The 21,279-nt window shown below is 46.5% G+C and overlaps 1 protein-coding gene across 1 annotated transcript in view; it reads left to right on the top strand.

The window, feature by feature from the left end:
- Positions 1-2,709: 2,709 nt before the first annotated feature.
- LOC140208627 (NACHT, LRR and PYD domains-containing protein 3-like) overlaps positions 2,710-21,279 on the top strand; it is a 79,499-nt gene continuing 60,929 nt past the window's right edge. Inside the window, exon 1 of the mRNA XM_072277447.1 lies at positions 2,710-2,825. The gene's annotated coding sequence lies outside the window, so the exon portion shown is untranslated. The remainder of the gene's footprint in view (positions 2,826-21,279) is intronic.

The raw sequence follows: 21,279 nt of genomic DNA on the forward strand, positions 1-21,279 counted from the left end.
ACCCAGAGAGAGTGGGACAAAACATGTTCTCACGGGTAGAAAGTCCAGAACAAGAGGGGGTGGAACAAGCAACAGACACAAAATGCTGGGGGAACTCAGCAGGCCAGGCAGCATCTATGGAAAAGAGTACTAATGCTGAGTTCCTCCAGCAATTTGTGTGTGTTGCTCGGATTTCCAGCATCTGCAGATTTTCTCTTGTTTGTGACTGGAGGCAGAACAAAGGTGATTTTCACAACAGCTGATGTAAAAGATTTTGTTCCCTTTCTCCGAGTTCCCGATCCTTGCATTTAGACAGCTGGAGCTCAGCTCTGTCTGAGAGACCCATCGGTTCCCATTCCCTCATCAGCCGGAAGCTCCCCGGGGCCCGTGTACGGATGGTGGGGCTGAGAGAGAGGGAAGAGAGCAGGACTGTCCCGGGATTGCGGGTCACGGAGTCCGGAGTCACAGCAACTACCCGAAGTCGGTGTTGAAAACGCCGCCCGGTGAGACCCCCAACCCGGAGATCCCTTCTCACCTCAACCGATCATCCGGGGCCTTTTGTGCCCCGCGCGCTGGTGAGCTCGAGCTTGGTCGGTTTAACGGCCGGGCTACTAATCACGTGACCAGCCCCTCCCCCACCGCTGTCAACAGAGGAGTCACGCGCTGCGCTATTCCCATTGGTACGAAGCAATGTCAATCACTGCTTCCAGCCAATAGCGGAGGCGGACGACCCGAGAGGGCGTTACCCCCGCTGACTCCGTCTCCCGAACTTTCCGTCACGGCGGGACAACCGTCAAAGTAAATGTCCGCTTTCTGATTTATTTCCATTTCCCTCCGAGGGAAGTTGGGGCGTTTGTGAAGCGTCTCCTGCGGCCGGAGTCTGATGTGTCGCTGAGAGGTAGGAGGAGACCGCTCGGCCCGTCGGTTTGATGCCGGTTCCCCGGGGAGGGAGAGGATGAAGACGGTGAGAGAGGGGGCGGACAGGATGTTTGTCCCGGTGGGGACAGGAGGGGCTCATCTGTGGAAATGTCTGAGCCCACGGTGGTGGCGATTCACCACATTGGGGGGCAAACACCGGCAGACTGTTGCCCTGCAAGCGGGGCCGATGGTCCGGGCAAAGTGACAATTATTTGTGTTTTGTTGAGACTGTACCGGGAATATGGTGTAAAATCCCGCTCCCCACACTAACACGGGTCACACAGACCAAAGAACAAACTGCCGGAGGAACTCAGTGGGTCGGGCAGCATCTGTGGAGGGAAATGGACCGTCAACATTTCGGGCCGAGACCCTCCCTCTGGACTGAGAGTGGACGGGAAATAGTCCGAGAAAAGAGGTGAGGGGTGGGGATGGGGCAAGAGCTGGGGAGTGAGAGGTGGATCCAGGTGAGGGGGAGGTGGGAAGGTGGAAATAGTGACGGGGTGGGAGGTGAGTGGTTGGGGCAACACGGGGCTGCAGAAGATGGAAATTAATTCCATAGAGGATTAACAAAGAGGTTGGAGAGTATTTGTTATAGAGAGTGCAATGAAGATTCACCAGACTGATCCCCGGAGTGGTGGGGTCATCATATGAAGTAAGATCAAATGTGATAACCCTTTCATTTAGTGAATCGAGGACTGAGAGGTGAACACATTGAAATGCACAACATCATTATCGGCTGAACCAGGGATCCCAGTCTCTGAAAAAGGGGGTGGACTGACCGGGACTGAGATGAGGGGAAATGTCTCCACTCCGAGGGTGGTGAATGTCTGTAAATCCCCACCACAGAGGCCGGTGAAGACTCGGTGATCGGAGGAATGTGAATAGAAACTAGTGTTAATAAACATAGAACTCTGTGACCCGGGGGGGGGGGGGTGGAGAGGAAGGGACAGGGAAGATATGGAGGGAAAAATTAAAAATGTTGCTGAAATAATACGGGAAATAATGAAATAAAGTGGGAATGCGTCGGGCAGCGTGTGAGGGGCGAGGAGACGTCACCGGGTCACGTGGGAGACCCTTCTCCCGTCACGTGATCCCGTTTTGCCGCAGAGATGCGGCAGCTGCAAACACGAGGAAATCTGCAGATGCTGGAAATTCAAGCAACACACATCACAGTCGCTGGTGAACACAGCAGGCCAGGCAGCATCTTTAGGAAGAGGTACAGTCGACGTTTCAGGCCGAGACCCTTCATCAGGACTAACTGAAAGAAGAGCTAATAAGAGATTTGAGAGGGAGAGGGAGAGGGGAAGGGGGGAGATCCAAAATGATAGGAGAAGACAGGAGGGGGAGGGATGGAGCCAAGAGCTGGACAGGTGATAGGCAAAAGGGATATGAGAGGATCATGGGACAGGAGTCCCAGGGAGAAAGACGGGGGCGGGGGGCCCCAGAGGGTGGGCAAGGGGTATATTCAGAGGGACAGAGGGAGAAAAAGGAGAGTGAGAGAAAGAATGTGTGTATATAAATAAATAATGGATGGGGTACGAGGGGGAGGTGGGGCCTAGCGGAAGTTAGAGAAGTCGATGTTCATGCCATCAGGTTGGAGGCTACCCAGACGGAATATTAGGTGTTGTTCCTGAGTGTGGCTTCGTCTTTACACTAGAGGAGGCGGTGGATAGACATGTCAGAATGGGATGTGGAAGTAAAATGTTTGGCCACTGGGAGATCCTGCTTTCTCTGGCGGAGAGAGCCGCAGGTTTGGTTCAGAGGCCCCGCCCACCGCGCTGATGACGCGAGGACGACATCGCGCATGCTCAGTACGGGCAGGGCGGTGTTGTTTTCCGTCCTTTGTTGAAGTGAGTCGGCGGTGGGATCGGGATCGGGATCCGGGAACGGATTATTCTCTGCGGGGCAACACCGACAATTTCCATTCGGTGAGTATTGAAGTCGGCCCCGAGTGGGGGAGGTCTGATGTTGGGCAGTGAGACCCTTTAACTTTCCCGAACTCAAACAAGAGGAAAATCGGCAGATGCTGGCAATGCGAGCAACTTCCGCAAAGTGCTGGAGGAACTCAGCAGGCCCGGCAGCACCCAGGAAAAGAGTACAGTCGCGTTACCGGCCGAAACCCTTCGGCAGGACAGGAGAATGAAAGGTGGGGGTGGGAAAGGGAGAGAGAAACACAAGGTGATCGGTGAAACCTGAAGCGGGAAGGGATGAACTTTCCTAAACTGGCGGCCTCGCCTCGCTTCCTTGACAGAATCTGCCGGGGTCGGTCCGGGTTGTGAGACCTTCACACCGAACCGTCTGAGATGAGCCGCCGTCCAGTCCCTGTTGTACTGGTCCTGTTAGCATGGTGACGTAAAATATATTTCTATATTGTTACTGACAGAGAATCGTATAATTTGTTTTCCGTGTGTCATCAGAATGTGCTTGCCTGTGATGTTGCTACAAGTCAGTGTTTCTCTGTCCCTGTAACTTCCCGTACTTGTGCACTTGTCAAATTCAACAGGACCTGAGAAAACTCATTGAGATTTGATTAGTGACGATCATCCTGGCAGCTCGGTTGGCCAAATGTAAAGATACAGGACACTGTTAAGTGCAAGATGCTAAACAGTGATGATGATCAGAGGGATCTTAGAGTCCACATTCATCTCTCCCTGAAAATGACTGCACAGATTGATCGAATGGTTAAGAAGCTAAATGGTATGGTTGTCTTTATTAGTCGAGACATTTGAGTTCAAAAGTCTGGAAGTTGTGTTGCAGCTTTATAAAAACCTGAGGGTGGCCTCATCTTGACACGGGAGGAGGCGATGGGTTGACACGTCAAAACAGGTAAAAAAGAGGGCATCTCCCTCGGTCCTGGAATGAAAAACCTCATCCTGAGAGCAGATGCGGCGGAGACAGAGGAATTGCAAGAAGGGGATGGCATTTTTGCAAGAGACAGGGTGAGAAGAGGAATAGTCCAGGTAGCTGTGAGAGTCCGGAGGCTGATAGTTGACATCAGTAGATAAGCTGTCTCCAGAGATAAGACAGAAAGATCAAGAAAGGGGAGGGTAGTGTCGGAAATGGACCATGTAAACTTGAGGTAAGGGTGAAAATTGGAGGCAAAGTTAATGAAGTCAACAAGCTCAGCATGCGTGCAGGAAGCAGCGCCAATGCAGTCGTCGATGTAGCGAAGGACAAGTCGGGGACGGATACCAGTATAGGTTTGGAACATGGATTGTTCCACAAAGCCAACAAAAAGGCAGGCATAGCTGGGACCCATACGGGTGTCCATGGCTACACCTTCAGTTTGGAGGAAGTGGGAGGAGCCAAAGGAGAAATTATTAAGAGTGAGGACTAATTCTGCAAGATGGAGCAGAGTGGTGGTAGAGGGGAACTGGTTAGGTCTGGAATACAAACAGAAGCGGAGAGCTCTGAGCCCTTCCCGGTGGGGGATGGAGGTATACAGGGACTGGACATCCATGGTGAAAATAAAGCGGTGGGGGCCAGTAAACTTAAAATCATCAAAAAATTTCGGAAGTGTCACGAACATAGGTAGGAAGGAATTGAACAAGCGGGGATAAAACAGTGTCAAGGTACGCAGAAATGAGTTCGGTGGGGCAGGAGCAAGCTGAGACAATGGGTCTACCTGGACAGGCAGGTTTGTGGATCTTGGGTAGGAGGTAGAAATGGGAAGTGTGGGGTGTGGGAACCATCACCAACTTTATCTGCTCAGGGGATCTCCCATCCACTGCTACCAACCTTATAGTTCCCAGACTCTGCACTTCCTGTTTCTACCTCCTACCCAAGATCCACAAACCTGCCTGTTCTTTTTTAAAGAAAGGGGCTTCCCACCTCCACCATCAACTCTACTCTCAAATGCTTCTCTCCCATTTCACGCACATCTGCTCTCACCCCATCCTCCCACCACACCACTAGGAATATGGTTCCCCTTGTCCACACCTACCACCCCACCAGCCTCTGGGTCTAACACTTGATTCTCCTTAACTTCCGCCATCTCCAATGGGATCCCAACACTAAGCACATTTTTCCCTCCCCCCCCCCCGCTCTCCACAGGGATTGCTCCCTATGCGACTCCCTTGTCCATTCGTCCCCCATTCCTCCCCACCGATCTCCCTCCCGGCACTTATCCTTGTAAGCGGAACAAGTGCTACACATGCCCTTACACTTCCTCCCTCACTACCATTCAGGGCCCCAGACAGTCCTTCCAGGTGAGGTGACACTTCACCTGTGAGTCGGCTGGGGTGATATACTGCGTCCGGTGCTCCCGATGTGGCCTTCTATATATTGGTGAGACCCGATGCAGACCGGGAGACCATTTCTCTGAACACCTACGCTCTGTCCGCCAGAGAAAGCAGGATCTCCCAGTGGCCACACATTTTAATTCCATGTCCCATACCCATTCTGACATGTCTATCCACGGCCTCCTCTACTGGCAAGATGAAGCCACTCTCAGGTTGGAGGAACAACACCTTGTATTCCGTCTGGGTAGCTTCCAACCTGATGGCATGAACATTGACTTCTCTAACTTCCGCTAATGCCCTACATCCCCTACATACCCCATCTGTTATTTATTTACTTTCCAGCTCTTAGCTCCATCCCTCCCCCTCCTGTCTTCTCCTATCATTTCCGATATCCCCCTCCCCCTCCCACTTTCAAATCTCTTACTATCTCTTCTTTCAGTTAGTCCTGACCAAGGGTCTCAGCCCAAAACGGACTGTACCTCTTCCTATAAATGCTGCCTGGCCTGCTGCGTTCACCAGCAAATTTTATGTGTGTTGCCGGCCACTTATTCATTTATTTACCAGCTATCTGCGCTCCTGAAAGATGTATTCCCTAAACTTAACTCTCCCTGCGGAAGATCCCAATCAGCAACCCAGGCGGTCAATTTGCACACACTTAAAATTGTGAATGCCCCTCAGGATAGAGGGATGCATATTTAAAACCGAGATGCAGCAAAATTTCTTTAGCCAGAGTGTGGCGAATTTGTGAAATTAGCAGAGGCAGCTGCAGAGGCCCAGCTGGGGGTATTTAAGACCAACAGTAGATGGGAAATTGAGAAGATAGGTGAGAGGTGGGGATGGGGCAAGAGCTGGGGAGTGAAAGTGGATCCAGGTGAGGGGCAGGTGGGAAGGTGGAAGTAGTGTTAGGGGTGGGAGAAGAGTCATGGTGGAAACACGGGTGAGGTTAGACAGTGCAATGAAGATTCACCAGACTGATCCCCGTAGTGGTGGGGTCATCATATGAAGAAAGATCAAATGCGATAACCCTTTCATTTAGAGAATCGAAGACTGAGAGGTGAGCACATTGAAATGCACAACATCTGGAACCAGGGATCCCAGTCTCTGTAAAAGGAGGTGCACTGTCCGGGACTGAGATGAATTAAATGAAATTGAATTGAATTTATTTCTTATGTCCTTCATATACGTGAGGAGTAAAAATCTTTATGTTACATCTCCATCTAAATGTGCAATGTGCAATCATAGTTATTTAAAGTAATTTATAAAAATAGAACAGTCAATGTAATATAGAGTACACTCGAGTCAGCGTGAGTTAATCAGTCTGATGGCCTGGTGGAAGAAGCTGTCCAGGAGCCTGTTGGTCCTGGCTTTTATGCTGCAGTACCATTTCCCGGATGGTAGCAGCTGGAACAGACTGTGGTTGGGATGGCTTGGTTCCACAATGATTCTTCAGGCCCTTTTTACACACCTATCCTTGTAAATGTCCTGAACAGTGGAAAGTTCACAACTACAGATGCGCAGGGCTGTCCGCACCACTGTCTGCAGGTTCCTGCGATTAAGGAAAGTACAGCTCCCACACCAGGCAGTGATGCAGCCAGTCAGGATGCTCTCAATTGTGCCCTTGTAGACAGTTCTTAGGACTTGGGGGCCCATATCAGACTTCTTCAACCGTCTGAGGTGAAAGAGGCACTGTCGTGCTTTTTTCACCACACAGCCGGTAAGTATGGAACTGTGATGTCCTCAGTGATGTGGATGCCGAGGAACTTAAAGCTGTTCACTTTCTCAACCCGAGATCCAATGATGTCAATAGGGGTTGGCCCGTCTCCATTTCTCCTGTAGTCTACAACCAGCTCCTTTGTTTTGGCAACATTGAGGGAAAGGTTGTTTTCTTGACTCCTTCCCTGTAGGACACCTCGTTATTGATTGAGATTAGGCCAATCAATGTAGCGTTGTCGGCAAATTTAATTAGCAGATTGGAGCTGTGGGTGGTGATACAGTCATGAGTATACAGGGAGTAAAAGAGAGGACACAATATGCAGCCCTGAGGGGCACCTGTGTTTGCAATCGGAGGGTTGGAGGTGAGGGAGCCCACTTTTACAACCTGCTGGCAATCTGACAGGAAGTCCAGGATCCAGCTGCCCAAGGCAGGGTCAAGGTGAGGGCTCTGAGATTCTTATTGAGCCTGGATGGAGCTATGGTGTTGAATGCTGAACTCTAGTCCAAGAGCAGCATTCTCACATAAGCATCTTTCTTCTCCAGATGTGTAAGGACGGTATGTAGAGCTGTGGCTATTGCACCATTTGTCGATCGATTGTTTCAGACTAAACACATTGATGAAGGGAAAGCCATGCAGTGTATATGGATTTCAGCAAAGCATTTGATAAGGTACCCCATGCAAGGCTTACTGAGAAAGTAAGGAGGCATGGTATCTAAGGGGATGTAGCTTTGTGGATCTGGAACTGACTTGCCCACAGAGGGCAAAGAGTGGTTATAGATGGCTCATATTCTGCATGGAGGCTGGTGACCAGTGGTGTGCCTCAGGGATCTGTTCTGGGACCCTTACTCTTCGTGATTTTTATAAATGACCTGGATAACGAAGCGGAGGGATGGGTTAGTAAATTTGCTGATGACAAAAAGGTTGGGCATGTTGTGGACAGTGTGGAGGGCTGTCAGAGGTTACAGCAGGACATTGATAGGATGCAAAACTGGGCTGAGAAGTGGCAGGTGGAGTTTAACCCAGATAAGTGTGAGGTGGTTCACTTTGGTAGGTCAAATATGATGGCAGATATAGTATTAATGGTAAGACTCTTGGCAGTGTGGAGGATCAGAGGGATCTTGGGGTCCAAGTCTATAGGACGCCCAAAGTAGCTGCGTGGGTTGACTCTGTGGTTAAGAAGGCGTATGGTGCATTGGCCTTCATCAACCGTGGGATTGTTTAAGAGCTGTGATGTAATGTTGCAGCCATATAGGACCCTAGTCAGAGCCCACTTGGAGGACTGTGCTCAGTTCTGGTCACTCACTACAGGAAGGACATGGAAACCATAAAAAGGGTGCGGAGGAGATTTACAAGGATGTTGCCTGGACTTGGGGAACATGCCTTATGAGAATAGGTTGAGTGAATTTGGCCTTTTCTCCTTGAAGCAACGGAAGATGAGAGGTGACCTGATGGAGGTGTACAAGATAATGAGAGGCATTGATCATGTGGATAGTCAGAGGCCTTTTCCCAGGGCTGAAATGGCTAGCATGTGAGGACAGAGTTTTATGGTGCTTGGAAATAGGTATAGAGGAGATGTCAGGGGTAAGTTATTTATGTAGAGAGTGGTGAGTGTGTGGAATGGGCTGCCGGCGACGGTGGTGGAGGCAGAAACAATAGCATCTTTAAAGAGACTCCTGGATAGGTACATGGAGTTTAGGAAAATAGAGAGCTATGGGTAAGCCTAGGTAGTTCTAAGGTAAGGACATGTACAGCACAGCTTTATGGACCAAAGGGCCTGTGTTGTGCTGTAGGTTTTCTATGTTTCAGGATCAGTACTTGGAGATATGATGTGGTGGCCATTACAGAGACTTGGATGGCTCAGGGACAGGAATGGTTACTTCAAGTGCCGGGTCTTATATGTTTCAGAAAGGACCGGGAGGGAGGCAAAAGAGGTGGGGGCGTGGCACTGTTGATCGGAGATAGTGTCACGGCTGCAGAAAAGGTGGACATCATGGAGAGTTTCTGTACTGAGCCTCTGTGGGTGGAGGTTAGGAACAGGAAGGGGTCAATAACTTGGTGGTTTTTATAGGCCGCCCAATAGTCACAGGGATACTGAGGTGCAGATAGGGAAACAGATCCTGGAAAGGTGTAATAATAACAAAGTTGTCATGATGGGAGATTTTAATTTCCCAAATATCGATTGGCACCTCCCTGGAGCAAGCGGTTTAGATGGGGTGGAGTTTGTTAGGTGTGTTTAGGAAGGTTTCTTGACACCATATGTAGATAAGCCTAGAAAAGGAGAGACTGTACTTGATTTGGTATTGGGAAATAAATCTGGTCAGGTGTCCGATCTCTCAGGGCACTTTGGAGATAGTGATCATAATTCTATCTCCTTTACAATAGCATTGAAGAGCGATAGGAACACAGAAGTTAGAAAAATGTTTAATTGAAGTCAGGGGAATATTGAGGCTGTCAGGCAGGAAATTGGAAGCTTAAATTGGGAACAGATGTTCTCAGGGAAAAGTACGGAAGAAATGTGGCAAATGTTCAGGGGATATCTGTGTGGAGTTCTGCATAGGTATGTTCCCATGAGACAGGGAAGTTATGGTAAGGTACAGGAACTGTGGTGTGCAAAGGCTGTAATAAATCTAGTCAAGAAGAAAAGAAAAGATTACAAAAGCTTCAGAGAGCTAGGTAATGTTAGAGATCTAGAAGATTATAAGGCTAACAGGAAGGAGATTAAAAAGGAAATTAGGAGAGCCAGAGGGGCCCATGAGAAGGCCTTGGCGGGCAGGATTAAGGAAAACTCCAAGGTATTCTACAAGGATGTGAAGAGCAAGAGGGTAAGATGTGTAAGAATAGGACCTATCAAGTGTGACAGTGGGGAAGTGTGTATGGAACCGGAGGAAACAGCAGAGGTACTTAATGAATACTTTACTTCAGTATACACTATGGAAAAAGATCTTGGTGATAGTAGTGATGACTTGCAGCAGACTGTTAAGCTTGAGCATGTAGATATTAAGGGAGAGGATGCGCTGTAGCTTTTGGAAAGCATTAAGTTGGGTGAGTCACCGGGACCGGATGAGATGTACCACAGGCTACTGTGGGAGTCGAGGGAGGAGATTGCTGATCCTCTGGTGATAATTTTTGAATCATCAATGGGGACGAGAGAGGTTCTAGAGGATTGGAGGGTTGCGGATGTTTTTCCTTCATTCAAGAAAGGGAATAGAGTTAGCCCAGGAAATTATAGACCAGTGAGTTGATGGAGAAGATCCTGAGAGGCAGGATTTATGAACATTTCGAGAGGTATAATATGATTAGGAATTGTCAGCATGGCTTTGTCAAGGGCATGTTGTGCCTTACGAGCCTGATTGAATTTCTTGAGGATCTGACTAAACACATTGGTGAAGGAAGAGCAGTAGATGTAGTGTATATGGATTTCAGTAAGGCATTTGAGAAGGTACCCCATCGCAGGCTTATGGGAAAGTAGGAGGCATGGGATCCAAGGGGAACATTGCTTTGTGGATCCAGAACTGGCTTGCCCACAGAAGGCAAAGAGTGGTTGTAAATGCATCATATTCTGCATAGAGTCCGGTGACCAGTGGTGTGCCTCAGGGATCTGTTCTGGGACCCGTGGTCTTTGTGATTTCAATAAATGACTTGGATGAGGAAGAGGAGGGATGGGTGAGTAAATTTGCTGATGACACAAAGGTTGGGGGTGTTGTGGATGGTGTGGAGGGCTGTCAGAGGTTACAGTGGGACATTGCAGCTATATAGGACCCTGGTCAACCCCACTTGGAGTGCTGTGCTCAGTTCTGGTCACCTCACTATAGGAAGGAGGTGGAAACCAATGAAAAGGTGCAGAGGAGATATACAAGGATGTTGCCTGCATTGGGGAGCATGCCTATGAGAATAGGTTGAGTAAACTCGGCCTATTCTCCCTGGAGCAACGGAGGATGAGAGGTGACCTGATAGAGGTGTACAAGATGATGAGAGGCATTGATCATGTGTATAGTCAGAGGCTTTTTGACAAGGCTGAAATGGTTGCCACAAGAGGACACAGGTTTAAGGTGCTGGAGAGTTCGTACAGAGGAGATGTCAGAGTTAAGTATTTTACTCAGAGTGGTGAGTGCGTGGAATGGGCTGCCGGCAACGGTAGGGTCTTTTAAGAGACTTTTGGATAGGTACATGGAGCTCAGAAAAATGGAGGGCTATGGGTAAGCCTAGTGATTTCTAAGGTAATGACATGTTTGGCACAGCTTCGTGGGCCGAAGGGCCTGTATTGTGCTGTAGGTTTTCTATGTTTCTAGTCGGCGAACCGTAGGGGGTGCATTTTGGGTGGTATCAAGCTGCTGATCCAGCATCAAGAACAACCCCATACACCTGCCCTCTTGCCATATCCTTTGCCCTGACAAATCAGTAAACTCTGACATTCCGCCTTAAATATATGCATGAATTTGGCCTCCAGTGCAGCCTGTAGCCAAGCATTCCACAGATCTACTACAGTCTGGCTAAAAATTCTTCTTAACACTGCTCTAAAGGGTACCTTCCTCAATTTTGAGGCTGTGCCCTCTAGTGTTGGATACCCCCACCAAAGGAAAGATACTCGACTTCCACCCTAGCCAGTCCTTTCAACATTCGGTAGGTTTCAATGAGATCCTCCCCCACCCCATCCCTGCATCCTTCTAAATGCAGGTGAATATTGGCCCAAAGCCGCCAAACACTCCTCAGATGTTAACCCCTTCATTCCTGGAATCATCCTCGTTACTCTCCTCTGTACTCTGCACAATGAATACACATCCTTTCGGAGATATTGAGCCCAAAACCATTGACAATATTCAAAGTGTGGCCTGACTAGTGTCTTATAAAGGCTCGGCATTATCTCAAACAACATTATCTCCTTGTTTTTTATATTTTATTCCCCATCAAATAAAGGACATTTCATTTGCCGCCTTTACCGCAGATTCAAACTGTAAATTAACTTCCTCGGAGTCTTACATGAGGACTCCAAAGTCCCTCTGCAGCTCTGACATTTGAACCTTCTCCCCATTTAGATGATAGTGTGTACTATCATTCTTTGTACTAAAATGCATCATCATACTTTTCCCAACATTGTATTCAATCTGACACTGTTTGCCCATTCTTCCAATTTGTCTAAGTCCAGCTGCAGTCGCATTGTTTCCTCAGCACTACCTACCCCTCCACCTACCCGCATATCATCCGCAACCTTTGCCACAGAGCCATCAATTCTATTATCTAAATCATTGGCTAACAATGTGAGAAGCAGCAGACTGAATACTGACCCCTGTGGTACACCACTAGGCAGCCAACCAGAAAAGGCCTCCTTTATTCCCACTCGATGCCTCCTGCCTGCCAGCCATTCTGCTATCCATGCCAGTGTCTTTCCTGTAATGCCATAGGATTTTACCTTGTTAAGCAGCCTCATGTATGGCACCTCATCAAACGCATTCTGAAAATCCAAGTAAATGACATTATTCTGCTGTTAAAGAAAGGCTGAAAAAAAACCCCAGAAAACTATAGACCAGTGCTTCTGACATCAGTAGTGTGGAAGTTATTAGAAGCACTGCATATATAAGTATTTGAAAAGACAGGACTGATTTGGAACAGTCAGCATGACTTTGTTTGTTACTGGCAGCACACTTTTTTTGATGAGGTTATGGGGAATGTTACCAGGGAAGTAGATAAAGGCAATGCAGTGGATGTTGTTTACATACACTTTTGCTAGCATTTAACAATCCCGTGTAGGAGGTTGTCAAGAAAATTCATTTGCATCACATTCAATGTAAGGAAATAAATTGGAGTAGACAATGGTGTTTTGGGAGAAGGTAGACAGTGATGGTCGATGATTGTCTCCATTAATTGGGGCTTATGACCAGTGGAGAGCCGCAGGAAGGTAGTTGGGTCTGTTGCTGTTTGCCATCTATATCAATGATTGGGATGATAATGTTTTTAACTTGATAAGCACATTTGCATATGACACCGAGATTGGGGATGTAGTTGACAGAGAGGCAAGTTTTCACAGGTTACAGTGGGATCCGGAACAGCTGGAAATTCTGCGCTGACAATGGCAGACGGGATTTAATGCAGGCAAGTGTGAAGTGTTGCACTATGGTAGGTCTTACACAGTAAACAGTAGAGCACTAAAAATTGTGGTGGAACAAAAGGATCTGGGAATACAGGTCCATAACTCATTGAAAGTAGTGCCACAGGCAGATAGGGTCATAAATAAAAGCTTTTGCCAGAATGACCTTCATAAATTAAATTATTGACTGCAGGAGACAGGATGTTATTTTGAAGTTGTATAAGACATCGGTGAGGCTGAATTTAGAGTATTGTGTGTAGTTTTGGTCACCTACCTACAGGAAAGATGCAAGTAAGTTTGAAAGAGTACTGGGAAAAATTTCAGGGATGTTTCCGGAGGACCTGAGTGATGGAAAGGTTGAGTAGTTTCAGACTTTAACCCTTGAAACGCTAAAAATTGAGAGGGGATTCGATAGAGCAGTACAACATGATGATGCGTATAGATAGGTAAATGCAAGCAGGCCTTTTCCACTGAAGTCGGGTGGAACGACAACCAGAGATCATGCATTATGGGTGAAAGGTGAAAAGTTTCAGGGGGACATGAGTGAAGACGTCTTCAATCAGAGAGCGGAGAGACAGTGGAATGAGCTGCCAATAGAAGTGGTACATGCGAGCACGATTTCGCCTTTGAAAATATGGATGGGGGAATATGGCTACTGTGCAGGTGGGCGGGAACGGGCGGTTTAAATGACTCGGACAAAGCGTCTGTACTGTGTTCTGTTTCAATATGACTCTCTTAACTATGACTCTGTGACTCCTTGATCACAGACAAAGATTTGATTGAGTAAAGATCCGAAATTCATATCAGACTTGAATGATTCACACCTTAATTCCCCAAGAATATTCAACAGTGTGGATGTGTTGTGATGCGGTTTCAAACTGCCCACACACTCCCAGTCGCGGATCTTTCGTAACCAGGGAAAGACAAAATGCTGGAGTAACTCAGCAGGTCTGGGCAATATGTATGCAACTGAATACAACGGGGAATGTTTCAGGCCGAAACTCTTCAGTGGAACTGGAAAGGAAGGGGGAAGAGGCAATATCACTGATTGATTTGGAAAATGTGGGTTGCTTTTCTGTGAGACTCGGAGCTCAGGGTCTGTGTTTAACCAGCTGCCCGCATGTTCTTTAGAACAGAGAGTGGCCTTTCTGCTGAAACCAATTCCAACCGGTTTGACATTTCACTCTCAATCACGTAAACAAACTCACTTTAGTATTCTGGTGTATAATACACTTAAAGTAGTGCCACAGGTAGATTGGGTCATAAAAAAGAGCCTTTTCCAGATTGCCTGCGTAAATTAATGTACTGAATCCTGGAGATGGGGTGTTATTTTGAGGTTGGTGACATTGGTGCGTTCGAATTTGGAGTGTTTACTGCAGTTTTGGTCATCTACCTATAGAAGAGAAATAAATAAGGTTGAAAGAGTACTGGGAAAAGGTGTGGGTTGTTTTTCTGTGATATAACAACCTTAGGGTCTGGTGCAAGCAGCTATCTGGCCCCGCACATTCCACAGAACTGGAGGCAGTTTTTCCTCAAGCAGAACTTTCGGCCGTTCTGCTAAAACCATATCCAACTGGTTTGTCGTTTCACTTTCATTCAGGTGTGAAAACATTCACATTATTAGTCTGCTTAACTGCAGGGAAGGTCAGTGAATGTGAAAACTGATATAAAGAACACTACTGGTAGTCTCGAAACCACAACGTTACCAATTACAGTCGATGCCCTGCTTGCTGCGAGTTTCCGGAATTTTATAGTTTTTTCCTTCAGACTCACATTGTCTATAGTTGTTTCTAAAACATTTTTTTCATGATTCCGTAAAAAAATCAGTTTGTGACAGTCACCAGACCAAAAGACACAGGAGCAGAATTCAGCCTGTCGATTCTGCTCCACCATTCCTTCATGGCTGATCTCTGCTCCCACTCAACCCCATATCCTTTAATGCCCTGACTGATCAGGAGACAATCAACTTCCACCTTGAATATACACACAGACTTGTCTGCCAGTAGAGTCTGTGGCAGAACATTCCACAGATTCACTACTCTCTGGCTGAAACAAATCCTTCTTTCATCTTTTCTAAACGGTCGCCCCTCAGTTTGGAGGCTGCGCCCTCTAGATTTTGGATACCCCCACCACAGGAACCATCCTCTCCCACATCCACCCTAGCCAGTCCTTGTAGCAGTTGGTAAGTTTCAATGAGATTCCCCAGCATTTCTCTAAATTCCAGTGAGTACAGGCCCAAAGCTGCCAAATGCTATTCATACGTTAACCCTTCATTGCTGGAATCAATCATCCTCATGAACCTCCTGTGGTCACTCAACAAAGACAACACGTGCTCTCTGAGATATTGGGCCCAGAACTGTTGGCGACACTTGAAATATGGGCTGACCAGTGTCTCACAGAGACTCAGAATTTTCTCCTTCCTTTTATATTCTATTCCCCTTGAAATAAATGACAACATTGCATTTGCCTTCTTTACCACAGACTCAACCTGTAAATTAACCTTGAGTCTTGCCTGAGTTCTCCTGATTCCCTCTGCAACTCTGATGTTTGAACCTTCTCCCCATTTAGCTGATAGTCTGCACTATTGTTCATTTTACCAAAATGCATTATCATACATTTCCCAACACTGTATTCAACCTGCCACTTTTTTGCCTGTTCTTTCAATTTGTCTGAGTTATTGCTTCATCAGCACTACCTATCCCTCCACCTATCTTCCTATCATCCACAAACTTTGCCACAAAGCCAACAATTCCATTATCTACATTATTGACAAACAATGTGAAAAGTAGCGGTCCAAATACAGAACTCTGACGAACACCACTAGTCACTGGCAGCCGACCAGAAAAGGCCCCGTTTATTCCCACTCATTGCCTTCTGCCAGTCAGCTATTCAGCTGATCATACCAGTCTCATTCCAGTAATGCCACAGGATTTTAGCTTGTTAATTAGCCTCATGTGTGGCACCTTATCAAACGCCTTCTGAAAATGCAGGTAAGTTACATTCACTGTCTCCCCGTTGTCCACCCTGCTTGTTACTTCCTTGAAGAACTCTAGCAGATTTATCAGGCAAGATTTTCCTTTCCAGAAACCATGATGATTTTGACATATTTTATCACTAGTCTCGAAGTATCCTGAAACCTAATTCTTAATAATAGGCTCCAACACTTTCCCAACCACTAGCATTAGGCTAACTGGTCTATAATGTCCTTTCTTTTACCGTCCTCGCTCCTTAATGAGCAGAGTGACATTTGCAATCTTCCACTTCTCCGGGTCCTGCCAGAATCAAATGATTCCTGAAAGATCATGAGCAATGCATCCGTTATTTCTTCAGCAACCTCTCTCAGGACTCTGGGATGTGGCCCAGTTGACTTATCCAGCTTTCGATCTTTGAGTTTGTATTGTACTTCTTTTCTTTGTAATAGCAATGACACTCATTCCTGCTCCCTGACACTCACAGACCTGTGGCACACTGCTAGTGTCTTCCACAGTGAAGACTGATGCAAAGTACCTGTTATGTTCATCTGCCATTTCCTTCTCCTCCATTACTCCATTGCACTTTAAGGACTCTTTATCTCATTATCTCATGTTGTCATTATTTATTGCTATTTATTTTATATTTCCATTTGCACAATTTGGTATCTTCTGCACTCTGGTTGATCTTTCATTGATCCTGTTAGTTACTATTCTATAGATTTGCTGAGTATGCCCACAGGAAAATGATTTTCCATCATTTTCCAGTGTCCAATATCAACTCTCACCTCCCTTTTACTCTTTATATAACTGAATAATCTTCTGGTATCCTGCTTCATGTTATTGGCTAGTCTGCCTTCATGTTTCATCTTCTCCTTTCCTGCAGCTGCTTAGGTTCCCTTTTGTTGGAATTTAAAAGCTTCCCATTCACCAAACTTCCCACTCACGTATGAGAAAGGAGGGGTGAGGGTGATGGGTGGCAAGGGGAGTGGGGTGAGTTGGGAAGGGAGAGGGAGAGAGAGGGATGAAGCGAGCAGGGTTATGGAGAGTGGCGGTGGGGAGCCATGAATGAGTAGCGAGGCAGTGTGTCTGGTCAGAATTATTCATCCACAGTGGCAAGGACGTTAGTCGTGGCTGATCACAAGTCACTGAAAAAAAATTATGGTATTAATACGGTTCCCGGTCTCTGTGTCCCACACTGGGCATTGTACTGCACACGGTTCCCAGTCTGCAATCCCACAGCAGGGTTTTTACCAAGCACAATTCCTATTCTCTGTATCCCATTGTGCACCATTTGCTGTGTCCTTCTCCGACACCGGATGTTTTGCCACACATGATTCCCAATCAGGCTATCCCACACCAGGGGTTGTACTGGGCACTGTTCCCGTCTCTGTGTCAAACTGTCAATCTATCAAGTCCCATTGACCATACCTCTGTACCTCACCCACCCATGTACTTATCCAAGTTCCTCAAACTGACATTCTTAAGACCTCAGACAAAGTCAGCAATCAAAAGGCTGTGACTAACATTCTAAGATGCTTGTATTTTAATGCAAGAAGTATGGAAGGCAAGGCAGATGAGCTCAGGGCATGGATCAACACATGGAATAATCATGTTATAGCTCTTAGTTAGACTTAGTTGCAGGAGGGGCAGGATTGCTTGCTCAATATTAAGGGGTTCGGTAGTTGTAGACAGGACAGAGCGGAAAGGATTAAAGGGGAGGGGTCGTGTTACTACTCAGGGAAAATGTCACCACTGTGCTCAGTCAGGACACACAGGAGAACTCGTCCAGTGAGGCTTTCATGGAGGAAATGAAGAATAAAAATGGTATTCCACTTCATTCAGGCCATAGTACAAAGCATCCGATAATCCCTGAGATTTAGAGGACAAGCTTGTAGAACTTATCACAGACTGCTACAAGAAACATAATTTGCTATGGTAGGTGATTTAAACTTTTCACATATAGATTGGGACTCCAAAACTGTAAAATGTCTGGATATGATAGAGTTTGTCAGATGTGTTCAGGAAGGTTTCCTTAATCAGTAGGCCAAGTGGTTAAGGCATTGGACTAGCGACCTGAAGATCGCAAGTTCGAGCCCCAGCCGCAGCAACGTGTTGCGTCCTTGAGCAAGGCACTTAATCACACATTGCTCTGCGACAGCACTGGTGCCAAGCTGTATTGGTCCTAATGCCCTTCCCTTGGACAACCTTGGTGTCGTGGAGAGGGGAGACTTGCAGCATGGGCAACTGCTGGTCTTCCATACATCCTTGCCCAGGCCTGCGCCCTGGAGAGTGAAGACTTTCCAGGCGCAGATCCAAGGTCTCGCAAGACTAACGGATGCCGATAGGGGATAAGACAGGGGCGATGTAGTAAGTTTCTGTAGGGCAGTGCTTTGCATTGAGTGATCATAATACAATTAATTTCAAAGTAATTATGGATTCATGGGTGCAGATTCTGAACTAGAGATAGGGCAATTTTAATGGTGTCACAAACGATCTGGCAAGTGTGTATTTGGACAGATTGTTTTCTAGCAAGGGTGCACACGGTAAGTGAAATATTGAGAGTACAAAGCTTGTGTGTGTTTTTGTCAGAATTAAAGGTAATTATAACAGGCTTAGAGAACTTTGGTTCTCAAGAGTTATTGCGGCACTGGTTAAGAAACTAAAAAAGAAGGTGCATCTCAGATATGGGGAGGGTGGAATAAATCAGGTACTTTTGGAGTGTAAGGAATGCAAGAGAGCATAAAGAAAGAACGTGAGAGCTAAAGTAAGGAATGAGGTTGTCCTAGCAGGCAAAATGAAGGAGAATCCTAGGAGATCTACAGATATGATAAGGGCACAAGGATTGTAAGGAATGAAATTGGTCCTCCTGGAGATCAGGATAGTAATCTATGTGTGGCCACAAATGGAATATGGGAGATCATAGGAGGGGGGACACAAAATCTAAAAAAGTGAGGCAAAGCAGAACTGAAGCCAGAGATGCTATTTAGTGTACAGAGGAGGGGGTGATTGCGGTCACAAGGCAGGTTAAGATAGATAAATCTCCAGGGCCTGACAAGGTGTCCCCTTGGGTGATGCCTTGCAATCCAATGTAAACAACATCCACTGCCTTGCCGCCTTCATCAACTTTCCTGACATCCTTTTTGAAAAACTGTATGAGATTGATTGGACGTGGCCAAGTACTCACTAGGACATGCTGGTTATCATTAATCAGGCCATGTCTGTCGAAGTACGTATAAATCCAGTCTCTCAGAATACCATCCAATTACTTTCCCACTGCTGATGTCAGGCTCACCAGCCTATAATTTCCTTGGTTATTTTTAGAGACTTGATTGAACTGCCGAACAACATAGACTATTCTCCATTGCACTGGTTACTCACCAGTCACTTAGGATGATGCCAATATCTCTGCTAGGACCCTGTAAATTTCTGCATTTGCCTCCATCAGGATCTGAGGGAACACCTTGTCAGGCCCTGTGGATTAATCCATCCTGATCTGGCTCAGGCAGAAAACGACTCTTCCTCTGTAATCAGTGAAAAGCCTCATCCTGGGAACAGATCCAGCGGAGAGGAAGGAACGAAAAAAATGGAATAGCATTTTTACAGGAGGCAGGGCAGAAAGTTATTGTCAAGATAGCCGTGGTAAATTTATAAAAGAGTTTTCTTCCAGAGATCGAGCAATGAGAGAGAGGTTTCAGAAACAGACAATGTGAATCTAAAGATGGGATGAAGTTGGAAGCAACATTGAGGAAATTGATGACCTGATCGTGGATATATAAAGCAGCACCAATGCAGTCGTCAATTGAATTGAAATGACTTTATTACTTACACCCTTCATATACATGAGGAGTAAAAATGTTTACATCGCGTCTCTGTCTAAATGTGCAATGAGCAATTTATAGTAATTTATAATAAATATGTACAATAATATAACATAGAAATACAGTTGTGTCCGCATGAATTAAGCAGCCTGATGGCCTGGTGGAAGAAGCTGTCCTGGAGCCTGTTGGTCCTTTTGCTGCGGTACCGTTTCCCGGATGGTAGCAGCTGGAATAGTTTGTGGCTGGGGTGAGTCGGGTCCCCAATGATCCTTCGGGCCCTTTTTACACACCTGCCTTTTTAAATGTCCTTTATGGTAGGAAGTTCACATCTACAGATGCGCTGGGCTGTCTGCACCACTCTCTGCAGGTTCCTGCGATTAAGGGAAGTACAGTTCCCATACCAGGCAGTGATGCAGCCAGTCAGGATGCTCTCAATTGTGTCCCTGTAGAAAGTTCCTAGGATTTGGGGGCCCATACCAAACTTCTTCAACCATCTGAGGTGAAAGAGGTGCTGTTGTGCCTTTCTCACCACACAGCCGGTGTATACAGATCACGTCAGATCCTCGGTGATGTTTATACCGAGGAACTTAAAGCAGTTCACCCTCTCAACCCCAGATCCACTGATGTCAATAGGGGTTAGCCTGTCTCCATTCCTCCTGTCGTCCACAATCAGCTCCTTTGTTTTTGTGACAATGTAATGAAAGAAACATTATCTGAAAGGGGTTGGAACATGGACTGTTCTACGTAGCCAACAAAAAGCATGGAGAGCTGAGGGCCATGCAGGTGCCAATGGCTAACCCTCAATTCTGGAAATAATGAGAGCAGCCAGAGGAGAACTTGTTAAGGGTGAGGACCAGTTCTGCCAGACGGAGGAGGCTGGTTGGTACTTTCGTGGAGAAAGAAGCAAATATCTTCTTGACAGGGGAATAGACGTGTATAGGTACTGGACATCCAGGGTGAAAATGTGATGGTCAGGGCTTGGGAATTGAAGTTGTTGAGAAAAAGGTATGTTTAAATCTCTCTCTGCCTTCCTTCCAGCTCAATATCATTGTTCCTACTGCAGGGCGACCAAAACCAAGCACAGTGTGGCAACACCAACCTCTTGTGTAACTGTGACGTAACCTCTCAACTCCGATACTCAGTGCCTTTTCCTATGAAGCCAAGTGCATTCTCTATCGAACTGTCTAAATGTTACTCTATTTTAGGGAACTGTATACCTGACATTGGTACGATCGGTGCATCAGAAACCAAACAATGGGATAGAGTGAATACAGGTCAAATTCCTCTCCCACACTCCCCTCTCAGTTCAAATGCTCTCACACTCAGTATCCCCCCTCTATCCAACTTCTCCCTCTCCCCTGCCCCTCTCCCCCCCCCTCCAGATTGACTTATTTAATTAACTTGTGTATATATATATATATTCAGATATATGTACAGAAGATGGGTGTTTCAGGTAAAATAACGGAAACTCTCAAAAACTGATAGTAATTTTATCAAGTAGACATTCAGACTGCAGACACTGCTGAACTTTCTTTTCTATACCATTGTGTTTTTA

Source organism: Mobula birostris, chromosome 13 (assembly GCF_030028105.1).
Source record: "Mobula birostris isolate sMobBir1 chromosome 13, sMobBir1.hap1, whole genome shotgun sequence".
Lineage (NCBI taxonomy): Eukaryota > Metazoa > Chordata > Chondrichthyes > Myliobatiformes > Myliobatidae > Mobula > Mobula birostris.